This window comes from Mchenga conophoros, linkage group LG23, assembly GCF_057382185.1.
Source record: "Mchenga conophoros isolate Kocher_MC1m ecotype Shallow Benthic linkage group LG23, M_conophoros_male_GT1.1, whole genome shotgun sequence".
Classification (NCBI taxonomy): domain Eukaryota; kingdom Metazoa; phylum Chordata; class Actinopteri; order Cichliformes; family Cichlidae; genus Mchenga; species Mchenga conophoros.
The window spans coordinates 47,545,874-47,562,530 of record NC_140547.1 but is presented as its reverse complement, the minus strand read 5'-3'; the positions used below and the strand labels follow the sequence as shown (position 1 = coordinate 47,562,530).

The window sequence follows — 16,657 nt, the reverse complement described above, 5'->3', positions numbered from 1 at the left end:
AAACTAAGCAAAAACCTAAACTGGGAAAACTAACAGTACACGAATATGAAGAATTACACGAAGGGAAGACGAAAACACGGAACACAAGGGGTGGGAGCAAAGCACCACAACACATCACTATAGGGCTTCGGAGCGTGATGTCACGGGGATGGGCGTGGAAAGGATTTTGGCCCGATTCACCATTTTGGGGGTCTAAGCTAGGAGCGATAGCATAGCCATGGTTCGTACTTGCTGTGTGCTCGGCTGCAATGTTCGATCTTACGACCGGCACAGGAATAAGGTTGGATTGTCTTTTTATGCTTTCCCAACCTGGAAGCGACATGAGGCAGCTCGTGTATCGATGTTACCAAACGAAGGCGTCTAGCCTGGATAGCAGCTGTGAGATGAGCTGACGTGCAGCTCTCTTCCATCTCCAAATATCTGTTGGTGCTCCAGACATTTTCATTCCGGTAAGTTCTAAATATGTTCATATCTCTCTTTATAGCCTATTAGTTTCATTTTCGATGCGCTCTGAGCTCATAGCAAATTAGAACAAACATCCTACTGAGTGATTTTGCAGAACTACCGTCTATTTATAGAGTTGCTAATTATTTGGCATTATTGCAGCAAACCAGCCGATGAAATGGATGAAACATCATGACAGGTTTCCAGCGCTACACGAGGGACCTGCTTCAAACAAACCACCATGCCAATCAGATTACTTCTTCCATGTGAGGGTGAAGAGGTGACCCTTCTGGATAAGATGGTGAAGGTTTGCTGCGTTTGGTGAACAGTGTGATAATAAAACCAGAGAAGAATGAAACCTGCTCCTGTTAAATGTTCTTAAGTCTTGTGCTGTTATTTTTTCAAAAGATACAGTAAATAAAGTAATGTTAGTAGTGGGTGATATCATGTAAACACTCATGATTTGGTGTAAACATTTTGTCATTTGTAAACTGTAAATGACATGGATTCTACACTGTTACTGATGTGATGTTCTATAAAGTGGTTTTAATAAAAAAAAAAAAGGCAAAATAATTTAGTTTCTTTATTCAACTTTTGAACAGTGGGACTCAGTCAGTACATATTCAGTAAATGCAAATTATTTACACAGCAGTGCACTACAGGCATACATCTAGACCCCTAGATAAAACATGATGGCATTATAGCAGTGACAACTCCTCCACAGTAGCAGGTGGGGTTTTTCTTTTTTGAGGACGGCTCCTTTTACCTGTCACTACAGATGGTCTGTGTATGTTTTGATCAAGAGCCTTTTTTGGGCAGCTGAAGAGAAGTCGTCTATCTTATGGCCAACCTCTGGGTGTATCTTGGTATTATTACCAGGCAAAACCCAGTATGCAGGTTCATCTGTAACAGTCCTTGTGCCATGGATCAACACTGTTCCGTCTACTTTAGACAGAAGAGCAGCGACGTGGGTGCAGGTCTCTGCGACTCCGGCCATACAGGTGCAGCGGGCGGCTTCAACCTTCCCTGTGATGCTCACAGTGACCCATGGCTGCAATGCTGGTTCATTCAGTCTTAGAGTGCAGCACCTGAAACACACACAGACAAAGTTCATTTAAAGACAAGAACTATGAGCCAAGGCCGACACAAATGTGTTTAATCTACTTTATCATAAATGTAACAAAGTGTCAAGAAAGTTAGCACATACATGTAATTTTTCATTTCTTTATGTGTCCATCGCTGCATGTTATAGTGTAAATCTGCCTGTTCTGTCAGAAACCTGCCTGCAGAAAATGAACCTAAAGTATGTAATGCAAGGATGTCATCACTTTAGAGATGGAGAAAGCATAAAGTGACAATTATGAATCACTTAATATGTTAAGGAGATTCTGCAGGTCATTAATCAAAGTATAAAACTAAAATAAAATGTATTTTTAGTGACACAAGATACAAATATGGAAGCAAGATGTATAATTAGAATTATTTATAATAAACATTAATAAATCATTGCAATTTCTTTAACCATAGAGAATAACTAAATCCTTCAGGACAGTGTCTCATCAATGCACTGAACTCACTATGTTATCCACCTAACAGTCTCCACATGTTCTCACTGTAATTTCCCCTCATGAATGAATTTATGCTGCAGTAATCTGAATGTTTGCAGGGAAATCAAACGCATTTCACTCGCTGTACTCGAGCTGACTTACCTTTGATTGAATGACGACTTGTACGCGCTGACTCCACAGATAAGGTATGAAATATATCAGGCTACGTCAATAGCGGTTGGTCTTCAGGGTTTCTACTCCACGGCCGTATTTCATACGGGTCCACATTTCCAATGCACGCTATTTTCTGCAAGTACCGCCGCTTCGCCTCTGGACGCAATCGGTCTCTATACAGTCCATTCTCTTTTAAGCTGCTTTTAAGCATCTTGTAATCGTCGTTCCAACACAGTGTGTTTGATTTGATTCGTAGACCCCGAAAATGCCGCCGTGCTCCCACAATGCATTGCGGCGTGACGTCAACTCCGAAATAGTAGTGATGGGTCCAGCAACACTGATGCACCGACGCTTGTATCAAGCTCACAGAGCGAAACCTGTATCGGTGCGTGTGTCGCTTTAAGAAAAAGTCACGTGATCGATACAGCTGCTGTATCGCTCATTACCAACGCGCTAAACTGTGTCTAAAAGGTACCGCATCTGCATCTGTCAATGGGATGAGTCGCCACCAAAAAACCCCCCAAAAAACCAAAATTACTCTCGCAAAGATAAAAAAAAAAAAAAAAAAAAAACATCTCTCCATAACAAAATTGAGCTTGAAAGAAAAAACAATGTTTCTGCTGTGTGGGATCATTTTGATCTTTTAACTGCAAATAAGGGAATAGTTTGTCTGTCTTTGTTTCAGTGTAATCTATCAGAATAGGAAAAACAGCAATGTGACTTGCAGTGTAAATTATTTATTTTCTATTCTGCTGAGCTTTGTTACACAATCAAAAGCACCTCCTCAGTGTTCAGGCATTACAGAACCAAACATGAAAATGAGGAGACAAACACACCGAGAATGAACACAGGTCGGCCTATATTGACACTGAACTGCTTTATCATCATTTTTTAATTAACATGCGTTTTATTATTTTGAAATCAAGCACCTAGGAAGTCTGTTCTGGACCATGCAGTCCTGAGTTTTATTATAACGGACTGCCAACCCCTTAGTATTGTGGAGAGTGTCGGAGAGAAACATTCCAAGATCAGAGGATCCTTTAACGTACTGGGGGAACAGGAAGACATCTTATCTGAACCTTTTCCACCTGGCTTTACAGTTTTTGTGTACCCCAGCTTCATCTGTGCCTCTGAATTTTCCAAAGCTGGGGAAATGCACCTTAGAACACACATGCATCAACACTACAATGAGCGGGCGGAGGGAGGTTTTGGAGTCTTCTCACACCCCCGTTCTCTGCGACAGGCACGTGCAGAGGGGGGGGGGGGGGGGGGGGGGGGGGCTAGAGGGGCTTGAGCACCCGCCCCTTTCCTGATGGGTGCCCAAGGTGCCCTTTTGTTGAGGCAACTTTTTAAAAAGTATTATTTTTTTTTAATGTGTGCGTGCGTGCGGAGTCCTGTCTGTGCCCTTCAACAATAATATTTAACTATTAATCACAGTTTTGCTAAATAAAAGGATCTGGCTTGCATCAGTCACATGATCACATTTAACCAATGATCGCCCTCGACGGCAGAACGCGCTGGTTACGAGCCGGGAACGAGCTCACAAAGAGCACGCGCATTTTTTGCGGTCCGGAGCTGTAGGAGAAACACAAGTTAACTCAGAGACACAGACTGATGCGACAAACCCAGTAAGTAGGTGTACAGCGTACACTGTAGTGTGTAGCACACAGGAGTATTAGCTTATTACGTACACGTTGGTAAGTTGTCTTGTGGCAATTTGACGAACTGAAACAAACGAGCGTGCTGTGTGTGCAACAGCGCGACAAACATTACCTGTCCTTTTATTAACTGCACATGTAGTGCTGGTCACAGCTGCTAGCTCACTGTGTAAGGCTGTCATGGGTCTGTAGCTCTGTCACCGTTTTAGTGAACATATTTAGTTTTAAAGTAAGTTACAGAGCATTTCCTGCCCTTCTGGGGGGATTATATTTCACTAAAAAACGATCTAATATACATGTCCACATAATTATGCATTATTATAATTATAATATATTAAAAACACGCTGTATTTTAAAGAACATACATTAAGATGCAGATTATATTAGATTTATATTTTAAATAAGACAAAATTTGGATTTTACAGCAGTAAAATGATTGTATCTCTATACATGTAATAAGCTTTGCCCTGCACAGAGTGGATAGTGAAACAAATGGAATCATCATAAATACATTATTTCATATTTATTACTTCCCCCTCCTCATTGCTTTATTATTGTAGCTCTAGTAATAAATAATAATGTAAGGATTCTGGATCAGCACCATGATGCCCATAGTATATACAGTATTCTGAAGAAGGTCTAAAATGTCAGTGTGTTGCACCAAAATATTTAAGTAATTATCAGTTTTAGTTCTTAGAGTGTACCTCAAAGCACACTGTGTTCTGTTGATCTTATGTGCTGCACAATAATGTTTAATATTTAGTATTTACTGTTATATTACTATATATCATTGTGATGTTGTTTATTGTATTGCTCTCGTTTTCTTCTGCTTGTTTTCTTTTTTCTTTCTCAACAGGTGATCCAGGTGATTGATGTATGTGTGTGTGTGTATATATATATATATATATATATATATATTTTTTTTTGTCTGCTTATTTAGTTGGTTTTTGTTTTTTTGCCCTTTATCCCTGTCCCAGGACACAGCTGGGAGTGATTGACAAGATGAGACAGAGGAAACGCAAACTAAACACACTGACATGAGACACGGACCTTCACCACAAAGCAGTAAATACATAGACTGAGGCTACGTCCACACGTACACGGGTATTTTTGAGAACGGAGATTTTCCGTTTTTGTTTTCAAAAATAATCCCGTCCACACGTAAAGGCAGAAATGAAGGAAAACACTGCTAGGAACATGCCAAAGCAACAGGTGGAGATATATTCCTAACCGTGCAGAAATGCTGGCCAATCAGAAGTCTAGAAGCCTCGGTGGGAAAAAGTAAACAAAGCTGGGGCATAGAAGGAGAACCAAGTCGTATGTGTGGAGGGACAGTAACTGTGTGTATATGTAATCATTTAAACACTGCAGAAAGTACAATTAACACTAATAGTATAATAATAGTACCTGAATTGTACGGAGCCCCTCTGATGACATGGTCCAAAAATAAATAAATTGTGGCCACAAAATACCCTCGAAATACTATTTTCGAGAGCACGAAATGGGTATAACGTGGCAACGAATTACGCATTTGTGGCAACATCATATTGATACAATTCCTGGACAGCTGCGTAGAGACACAAGCATGAGATTAGGCTAAACCTATACACCGTGGACAGAGACGGTATGAGTGAGTTTTATTTTAGGCTGGGAATGAGCTACAATGCATTTTGAAAAGCCTGCAATGCAAGGAACCATTATTACGGAGAGACATTTAAACAGGATACTGAGAGCCCAGTTGCTTTACAGGGCCTGGACGCCGGGATAGATTTTATTGTCAACCAACTGCAAGGGCCTGGGAAGGATCACGGTTATTGGTCAAGTGTTTCGTGCCCACAAATTAGCATTTCGTGCGCACGAAGTAGTATTTTGTGGCCACAATTGATTTATTTTTTGGACCATGTCATCAGAGGGGCTCCGAAGAATTGGGATACAGCCTCTGAGATAGAAAGTGTGCGACCGTGAACTCGACTCTCTTTATGACACATACACACACAGACACACACACAGACACTTGTTTTCAGATTTTAGTGAGGACACCAAAAAGCCTCAAAAATATCCTCAAACTCGTGAGGACGGCCATTTTGTGGGACTCTATTAGCCCACATAGTAGCATACCAACTCTTTGTCCTCACAAACATGTCTAAACAGGCACACACACACACACAGACACACACACAAACAGGTTTGTCAGGTTCCTCGGCTCGTTCTCTGCGTTCAGTCCATTGAAGGTGATTATTGAGCCAATCACAGCTACAGAGCTCACTGTGACTCTTCTTCTCTCTACAGTCACACAAACAAACACACTCAGAGACTCTGACAGCAAAACTACAACAATGTGGTGTTAACACTCACCCTGCCTCAGCTCCACCGTCCTCCTGCTGCTCTGACGGAGGCTCAGCTGTTTCTCTTCCTGTTCCCACCTGCTCGGGTGGCTCCTCCCCTCTGCAGTTACAGGAAATCAGGTGTGTGTGTCTCTTGTTGAGACTGGTTCTTCCTGCTCTCTATCATCACATTGGGTGTTTCCAAATTCAGGGAGAGGATGCTTCGAATGCCACATTTGTAGGAAATTGTATCACATGGACGCGACGAAGGCTGTTCAAATTTGAAGTCTTCCAAATGCGTCCTTCATTTCCCTGAATTTGAAGGATGGGTCAGGTGTGTCCTTTGTGGCCCAACATATCCCAGGATTCATTGCGGGCCATACAGGAGATATTTTTCTGATAATGATAGTGATCGAAGTGGGAGTTAATGCAGGAGACGAACACTTTCAAATGTAAGTATATGAAAATCTGGTGGTGCAAAAGTTTTTATAGCGGGTGTGTTGTTAGGCTCTGGGCATCTGCATAGACATGTTCTTTTTTTGAGAATGTGAGGACAAACTTGAAAGAGAGACACTGTGAGAGTGGACACATCCACACTGCTGCTGCATCTGTGCTCACCACGATGGCCTCCTTCAGAGAGATGGAGGACTCACTCTGTCTTCTGGCTTTGAACAGCTGTCGTTCCAGCTGCTTTTAACTTTGTAGTTTCACATTTGTACAGACTTTATATTTTTTATAGACGTGTCATAAACCAGTCCTTAAATCATTTTCATTATCACAGATACAGTCTACACTCTGCATCATGAGCTGGTCAATATCGCAAAAGTTGTAATTCGTTTCATGTTTCATGTAAACTGCTCTGAGGTCACAGTGACACCAGCAGATGTAGTTACAGCCTCTCTGTCCCCACCATCCCGGCCCACGTAGACCGCAAAGGCCGGGTCCTCCGAAGGATGCAGCCGACGAATTGGAACACAGCTCATGTCTAACAGCAGTTTGAAGAGGAAATGGATTCTGTTCTGTTCTTCACTCATCACCTACCTGACAGCTGACACCTCACACCTGTTTCTCAGCTGCAGGTCAGACAGAAGGACACACAGAGGATGGAGGGAAGGAGGATGGATCTGCTAGTCTGAAAGTTGGTATGTCAGTTTCTGGTCAAGTTTTTGTTCAACAGGAAACATAAACAGAAGCAGGATTCATACCAGCCTCCACTTGAACAGCAGCCTGCTTAAACTGTCTGCGTGTCTCTAGCTGATCTCTGTCTCCTGCTGATGTCACAACGTCTCCGTTTTATTTGAACACTGGAGGTGAAGATGGCAGATTGTTGGCTAAAATGGATGTCTGTGGCATCCTGCATTTAATGTTCAGCATCTTTGTGAAAAACCCTTTAAAAGTTGTTTAACATGTCCAAAAATCCAAAACTGTTACAGATTACAAAGATGTTGTTTCTATGAGCTCAGGCTGTACTTGCTAGTTCACATTTCGGTAGTAATGTTGATGATGAGGATCATTATTTGTCATTGCTTTAGTTTTTATTCCACTGTTTCAAGGACATGCACTTAGTAGGGACAGCGGACTGGACAGGTCTTCAGTCTGTCTCGCTCTAAGACAGCTGGGTTAGGCTCCAGCGCCCCCGCGACCCTGAAAAGGATCAGCAGAAGTGGATGGATGGAGGGTCAGTTTGTCAACATTAGAAAAACAAACATACTACCTGCCTTAAATGTGAAATGGACGGGCTTTATGTTTGCTCGTTGTTTGCTAAAGAGACTTTTCTGCAGCATTTCTCTCCCGACTTCTTTGTAGCACCTTTCACTGTCACACATTTGATCTTTACAGCAGGGCTGTGCCATATCATATACCATACTATAGAATTTTGACATAGTAGCTATATAATGTTACTCCTACTTTATAGATCTCCATCACCCGATCCTCCGAAAACCTCTTGGAGTTGGCAGCACTCGACTGAGCCATTTTGTGCAGAAGAAGATTAAAATGATGCTTTAAACTCCAGATGTTATCTGAGCTCAGATCCTAAAGCCAGACCTCTGCATCTTCATTCTTGTGGAAAAGCAGAGCAGATGTTGTTTTCAGGAGGATGCTGCTATAATGGCTTTAGTTCCTTGCAGGTAATTATGACGACAGCGGAAGCAGCAGGAACAACAAACAGCCCAAACTAACAGACAAAATATTAATGAAAGTCCAACCCAATCTCCTCCATCCCCGTATCCTCCACTATTTGCATCTTCATCTGTGAAACCTGCAGAGCAGAAACAGTGTGTGGACAAAGTTAGCCGGTATGCAGACATGTTTGCTTTTGTTACAGGAGTTTGAAACACATCTGCAGCTCATTCATTCATTTTAAATCAGTACAGCCGATCTCACAGCTGCTGGATGTTTCTTTGAATCATAAGAACATTAAGACAAACAAGATGATCATGAAAATCATATTAATGATTGATTTGGCCTACGTTTGATGCTGAACTGCAGTAGCTCCTGACATTGTGCTTTTATTTCGTCTGGATTAGTTTGCAGCACTGCTGCACAGTTTACATTAAAGTGCACTTTTGCAGAGCAGACGACCCCCTGCACGACTGATGGGGTGAACCAAGGCCCTGCATCAGACAAAGAAGCATTATTTCAACTGTGAGTCATGCAAAGCAGCTCTAGTAGAGTCCTGTAAATGAACAGACTGGATCCCTGTAACGTACCACCTCAGTGACCAGTGGAAACATTCAAATGTTCAGGTAGTCATCCTAACTGACTTGGGGTTTCTGCCAGTGTGTTACAAGTGAAGCAGCTCGCCTGGTCTACACACTGGGACTCGTTTCTTTAAATCACCATTAATACAGTTTCAGCTGCTGACACATTCACTAGTGGGTAGTAATTAAAGCATGCTGCACCACTCATGAGTGCTATCATTCAGCACTCTCATTCATTTGTCTTAAAGCTGGTAATTAAACTCCCTGATGCCTCACTCTGTCTCACTCTTTTCTGTGTGTGAGAGAAAGAAGATGCAGCTGTGTTTCTAACAGCTGCTCTGGAGGAAGCCCTGCAACTCTAGAATCTCACCTGAGTCTGTGCCTGTGAGCTTGATGGAGTGCCTGAACTCCTTGATGACTCTCTCACCACAGATGCTGTGGTTGGCTGTAATCTTACATTCATATCTTCCTGTATCGCTGATGCTGATGTTCCTCACAATCACAGAAACGTCTCGCTCCTTCATGGATGAGCGTCTCAGCTCCACTCGGCATTTGAAGGACTCGTGCTGATAGTTCTCATCTGAGTGATGGCTTTGGAAGAACACAGAGCCGTCTGACTCGAGCTCGGGTCTGCTCCACTCTAATGCTGTGATATCTGCATCTGTGGGTCCCCGACACTGAAGAGTGACGTCTTGTTCAGACCTCACTTTGACATCTGTGTGGTCTAAAATGAAACTTCACTCAAATGTGTGCTCAGATGAAATGATCAGAAGAGTTTCGTGATGAGAACTTAGAGTCAGATCAATATTGCTGCAGTTTATTACTCAAGACTATAAATTTCTATAATTACATAACTATGAGTGTAAGATTATTATATTATCTTATGCCACGTTGTACCCCTAATAAAAGATTGTGAAATTATTATGTAGTTTTAGTTTGCATTATTCTCCAGACTTAGAAGAAGGTGATAACTATTTGATTTATCAGACTGATTTGTATTACATCATACTGCTGATTTATGGTGAATGAATGATATTGTTTTATGATGCATGATACTGCTGAGTTATAAGAAATACTGTTTTCAGAGAATCAAGGCCTTATTTGTCTGATTAGAAAAGAACAGAACATGCTGCACAGGAAGCCGAGGTCATAACTCAGGCTCACTGAGAGAGAAAGAATGTGGATGTTTAGCTTGGAGGGGCTGAAGCTATAAGAATGTGAGAAACGCTCAGACACTTGGAGATCAGGCGGACACCCTCCCGCGCTCATCTCCCCATCCGGATGGTTTATGGTCAAAGTGTTTTATGGAATAAAGAGATTGTTGATTGAGCATTTATACACCGAGTGCTGTTCTTCCTTCAGCCCAAAGAGCAAAGAACTGGAATATTTAACATGAGAAAATCAAGAGGATTTTTTGCATTTTCTGTATATTTTGCAGTAACAGCAGTAGTAGGATGATCCGAACTCACCCGAGGCCTCACTGTGAGGTTGATGAAGCACTGAACGATCTCTCTGTGCTCTTTTTGTTCCTGAACACAATCCGACACTTGTTTGTGCCGTTATCGCTGATGATGACGTTCTTCAGAATCAAAGTGAGGTCTCCATCCTTCAACTCCACTCGGTCTCCAAAGGACTCAGGCTGCTGTCTTTGAAACAAGTTACGATAGAACAGAGGATCCAGGCCACGTCTGCTCCACTGCAGCAGGGTGATGGCTGCAGCTCTGGGACACGGACAGCGAAAGGTGGCCTCTTGTCTGGGCGTCGCTTTGATTTCTGTGTGAGTCATGGACACACACACACCATCAGTGGCTCTGATGCCAATAGACCTGTGTCTGTTTCTGATTGGTCAGAATCGTAAACATGGGAACACTGCCTCTTTCATGTGAACACACTCTTACCTATTGATTGAAAAAGTCTGGGGTAATTTATCAAGTTGAAAAGCACCTTCATGTGACCTCTCATCAGTAGGAGTAACGCAGCTCAGACAGGTAGGTGGGGTGAGAAAATAGAAGGATTTAAAAATAAATACAAGAACTTGGAAATGTTTTCACTGCCCACATGTTTCTATATCAGCACTGCCAGTGAATTTTGTCCCCCCTTTCCTTTAGTCTGTGTGTTGTGGCGTCTCCCCGTGCTTTCTTTTCCTTTTCTCCCTCCTTTTACCACCAATACACCAGCAGATGGCCGCGCCTCCCTGAGCTTGGACCTGCTGGAGGTTTCCTCCTGTTACAAGGGAGTTTTTCCTTCGCACTGTTGCTAAGTGCTTGTTCACAGGGAGCCGTGATTGTTAGCATTTCCTCTGTATTAATGTAAACTATTTCAGTCGAGTACAAAATGCTTTGAGGTCACTGTTCTTGTGATTTGGTGCTAAAAAGATGGAGCAGAACTGAAAGTTTCGGGGACTTTGGTGAGTTAGCCTCGTATGTTGACAAAGGGATAAAATTGCATTTTTTGAAACACACTGTTCTTTACAATCACTGCTCATATTTTTTATAATTTCCTTGTTTGCACATGTTATTAATAATCTGGTATCACAGATGTTTGATGTAGACTAAAGCTCGTCTGCGTCATCATCACCTGACTGCCAGCAGGTGTCAGGCTGACTGTGAACTGCCCGTCTCAAATATACAGTGTGTCATGTTTCGGCTGTGTACAGGCAAGAGAAGGACCCAAACGCAAAACTCACCACGCAGGAATAAAACTCAAAAAGCTGCTTTATTGCAGAATGGCACAAAAATATAACAAAACTAAACTGGGGCATGGATAAACTGACACACAGGGAAACACAGCCATGAGGGAGACTACGACACTGACAAAGAGAAACACAGGGCTTAAATACACTGAGGGATAACGAGGGAATGAGACACAGAAGGAGAGCACAGCTGGGAGTAATCAGGCTGGACGAGACAAGGGAAGCAAAACTAGAAACACTCACATGAGACATGGACCTTCAAAATAAAACAGGAAACACACTGAACTCTAAACATGCAAACTTAACAGCAACTGAGAAGACAGAACATAGGGACCAGAAACATGGTATAAAGAGGTCACAGTAGACACAACATTGAACACAGGGAAGCCATATTACAAAGCCAAAGAACTAAACCTATGATAACCATAACTGAAATCTAGGGAAACAGGAAACAGTACAACAAAGGACTCAAAACATAATCCATAATATAAAAACACGAGATCTCTTCAAAATAAAACAGGAAACACGAGAGGCAGACATGACAACATAAGACAACAGACATGAAACACACGAAGGGCAAGGGAGACTTCACAGGGGTTGAAAACATAAGGGGGAGCTAATAAGCAAACGAACATAGGAAACCTAATAAGCTTAAACATACACTATAAACATCAAAAGAACTAAAACTCAAAACACTGGGTCATAAGACCCAGGATCGTGACACAGTGGCTTGCAAAAATATTCGGCCCCCATGAACTTTTCCACATTTTGTCACATTACAGCCACAAACATGAATCAATGTTAGTGGAATTCCAGGTGAAAGACCAACACAAAGTGGTGCACACGTGAGAAGTGGAACGAAAATCATACATGATTCCAAACATTTTTTACAAATAAATAACTGCAAAGTGGGGTGTGTGTAATTATTCAGCCCCTGAGTCAATACTTTGTAGAACCAGCTTTTGCTGCAGTTCCAGCTGCCAGTCTTTTAGGGTCTGTCTGTACCAGCTTTGCACATCTACAGACTGAAATCTTTGCACATTCTTCTTTGCAAAACAGCTCCAGCTCAGTCAGATTAGATCAGGGGCGTCAAACTCAATCGCACAGGGGGCCAAAACTCAAGGCACACTTTAGGTCGTGGGCCAAACAAGATAAACATTTATTGAACACACTAAAACAATGTTTTTTTAAACATAAATATGAATAAAAACAGACAGGAATAATATTCCAGATTAAATAAACTTTAAATATTTTGCTCTTCATAAAAATATATCCTGTCAAAATTATGCAAGTTAGAAATATGAACATGCTGCCAAAACCCCCAGAAAAAGCAAAAAAAGCACACACAAGGGCAGTTTCATGTCGGTTACACTTTAACATACGTTTTCAAAAATGTCTTTCCCTGTCGTTGTCCCGTGCATCGATTTAATGTTCAGTATTTCCTCTCCACGGATGAAGATGGCCAGCTGTGCAATGTCCATCATGTCTGTACTTTCATCCACAGCAAGCAATAAAGTTTTTGCTTCTTTCACACAACTGTGTTCTTAAATCAGTGGCCATCTCACAAACCCGATCAGCAATCGTATTTCTGCTCAGGCCCACATTTGCAAAAATCTGCGTTTTGTTTGGACACAAGACGTCGCACAGCTTCATCATGCAGCTCTTCAGAGTGGTATCGGGCTGATTTGGCTCCTCTGCTACAATAAAACTTGCTCTCACAACAGCTTCACTTTGTGATTTTGCTCTGGTGATGTTACACCCTGAAAAGGGGCTGAAAAGGGGATAAGTCAATGACGACGCTCAGACACGATGCTTCTCCTTCAGCAGCTTCATTGCTTCGTGGCCAGAGCTCCCCCTTCCGGCAACGGCAGGCATAACTAATCAATCGTGATCACTAAATCACATGGATTATTCCCCAGGCTCAACAAGTAGATCACAGATTGAATGTTACACAGGTTGTAGTCGCATTAAGGATTATTATCCGGTTGAACATAGTCATGAACTCTTTTAACTATTTTAGCCTGTGTTACATTACATCTCTTTGATGGGACTTCGTTTACCCTTGTTTATACATTTACATATTTGAAATAAATTGAATAATATATTGGGTAACTTTTAACCACAACTTTTTACTCCATTATGAACTTCAACAAATAATCAATCTATCACAGTGACAAACGTCTGCTGAAATGTCAGATTCTTCTTTAGCTCTTCTACTTTCTGTAGTTTCTGCTCTGCATTTAGGTTTTTCAGGTTATCCTGACGTTTTGTCTCGAAGTGCCGTCTTAAATTAAATTCCTTAATTACAGCCACATTAGCTCCACTAATAAGATACATGGGTTTACCAGCATGTCTGTAAACATATATTCAGTCTCCCACTGGCGCTGAAAGGCTCTGCTTTCAGAATCAACTTTTCTCTCCACCATTGTGGGCGGCTAGCTTCAATAACAGAAGTTTGACTTGATTGATGCGGGAATGTTCCCAGTTAGCCTGGGTGCTTCAGCACCCCCCAAAATGAATCAAAGCACCCCCAAAGATTTCTTACTTTTTTGACAATATTTGCTGTTTGTGTGACACACTACTAAAAATATAAAAAGCATACAGACTTGGTTGAGACGTAACACTTTAACAACAAAAGTATAGATAACCTCCCCCCCCCCCTCCTAAAGTGGTTTGTTCCAGCTCTCCCCTGCTCTGGCTTTAGCGCCCTTTCTGCCAGAGGATGGTGGCTGAGACGCAGCAGAGCGGAGGTGTAAGTGCCTGGCTTAAAACAGGACATATTGGCTGCATTTAACCTTCAGTTACTCTTTATATAGTTAGGTAGGAGTCAGGCCATGTTTCTTTTAGCTGAAAAACATTACACCAGGTAACCTGCAGTGTTGAAAGCGTGTTTTCCCACGATGTTTGCTACCCTACAATCCATCCTGCTCTGTAGTAAAATCAGCGACATTTGACCGTCCTGTTGCACCCATTGAAATGTATACAGCCTATTTAAAATCTAAAACTTATAATTGTCCGTAGCCTGCTGTTGTTCATAATGGATATAAGGAAGTTTTTTCAAAAAAAGGAGCCACATTCAGGAAAAAGTGTAAGATCAAATGATCCGTGAATCAAGAATAATGTTGGATCAGTGTTTCAATGTTTATATCTTTTATTAGATGTTCGTGTGGTTTGGTTATTTGCCTTTTGGTTGAAAGTAGACTGAGAGAGAACTTTTTGTTAGTGATCTTAATAGTATTTTTTCATATTAATTTAATTTTTCATCTGATTGAATACAATCTATTTGTGTATGATTGTCAGTCGAAAGAGGGAGAGAGGAAAGAGGGGAACGTGAGGAGAAAGTACAAGGTCAGGAAGAACCAGGTAAGAAAACAGACAGGGAGCAGTGACAGGCACAACAGAAACTGTTAAACTGACAAAGAGAAAAAACCTGATTTTACTCACAATATCTGGAAGTTGTGTTCTCCCTATATTAAAGCTGCTAAACAGAATCTGCAAAACAAACTGGGTTGAAACATTTTGACCCTCTTTAACAACATTCCAACATAACATTATCATTGATTGGGGAGATTAAAATTAATGATATATTTTTATGTGGTTCAGCCACAACTCTACTAAAACCTCAGCCAGTAATAGGTCGGCCAACTTTTGGACCGTCCAGTTGTCTGTGTGACTGCCGCAGTACGTACATCACATTTGCACACTATCAGAGCCAAACAGCCCTGGTGGAGTGAGGAGCTGTAAAGAGAAGCAGATGCTCTGTTTATATTCTACAAATGTTTTAAGCTTGTTTCAAAGATTCTGTACTGCACCTTTAAATGTTTTCCAGAAGCACACATACACTTATCAGTGTTTTTCACACTTTTTACAGTGTGGACCACCTGATAAAAATGTCAAGCTCTCCCAAGCACCACTATGAAAGCATGAAACTCATAAATCTAAAAACACAAAATTAGTATCTGCAGTAAAGATTTTTTCATGCATTGTATACATTCTACCACAGGCAAAGTTGCCTCCATTTTTATATTCGTTTTTTAAATATTTTGTAATAATTTATTTGTAATAATTTATTTATTTATTAATGTAATTATATTTTTTATGTATCTGTATTATATTATACAAACACATTAAAAGTGAATCTCTGTCCAAAATATGCACTCAGTTTACTTCTTACTCACTATGAGCATCATTCATTATTCTCCTCCAGTAATTAAGGTTAGGATATGTATTTTTTTTATTCCAATCCATTCTTCTTTGGCAGCATTTAAATAACCTTGATCAGAATTGATGGTTTTGTTACAGACTTTTCAAAAAAGTGTTTTGCTTTTTTTTTCACAAATGTGGGATTAAATTGTTAAAATGTACAAAACAGTGATGTCATGTTTTGTGACGAGGACCCAGGCACAGAGAGACTTGATGGATTTAAGAATCTTTTGATTTAATAAAGAAATTTGCAGACTTGCACAGAGATGGTAAAATTATGATGACTGATAAAGGAGGCGAAGACAACATGAGGACAGGGAGGATGCAGGGACCGACAGAGACGGGGAAGAAGTCTCATTGTGACGAGTAAAGTGTATCTTGGCTGGCTGGGCAGCTCTCTGGGTGCTCAGCCCCCCAAAGCTCTGATCCTAGAATCGCTCCTGCAAAAATTTTAGATTTTCTGTAAATTCTGTGAATCTCGGGCAGCTCGACTTGCGTGAAGTGTTTCCAGCTGGGCGTCGTGTACCTGGAGTCGAGTGTTTTAATTGAAACGATACATTTTTAGACATAAGTTGTAACGGCCGCCGTTTTCTTTGTGAGTATTTATTCCATGGCGTGCTGCGGGGACAAGCCTGTTCTAACGTTTGAGTCTAAGCTTTAGTTTTTGCTTCTCATCCGTAAACACTCTGCATCTTTCACGTGATTCAGTTTATTTTGAAAAGTCTCAACAGGCTTTATGGCTTTATTGTGAAAGGTTTATGTGGAAAATAAACAAGCGGACAGTCGATGGTTTTACCATCGTTGTTGCTAACGACAACGCATAAAAACAGGCGCTTGTCCGTCCGTAGTGTGGTTATATTAAATATAAGAGAAAGAGAGAACTTTAAGAAATGAATATAGCCTCTACAGTGAC

At 41.2% G+C, this 16,657-nt stretch overlaps 1 protein-coding gene across 3 annotated transcripts in view; it reads right to left on the bottom strand.

Annotated features, from left to right (window-relative positions):
* Positions 1-16,657, bottom strand: part of LOC146548183 (protein NLRC3-like) — a 115,065-nt gene that overhangs the window by 33,501 nt on the left and 64,907 nt on the right. The gene's annotated exons all lie outside the window — the stretch shown is intronic.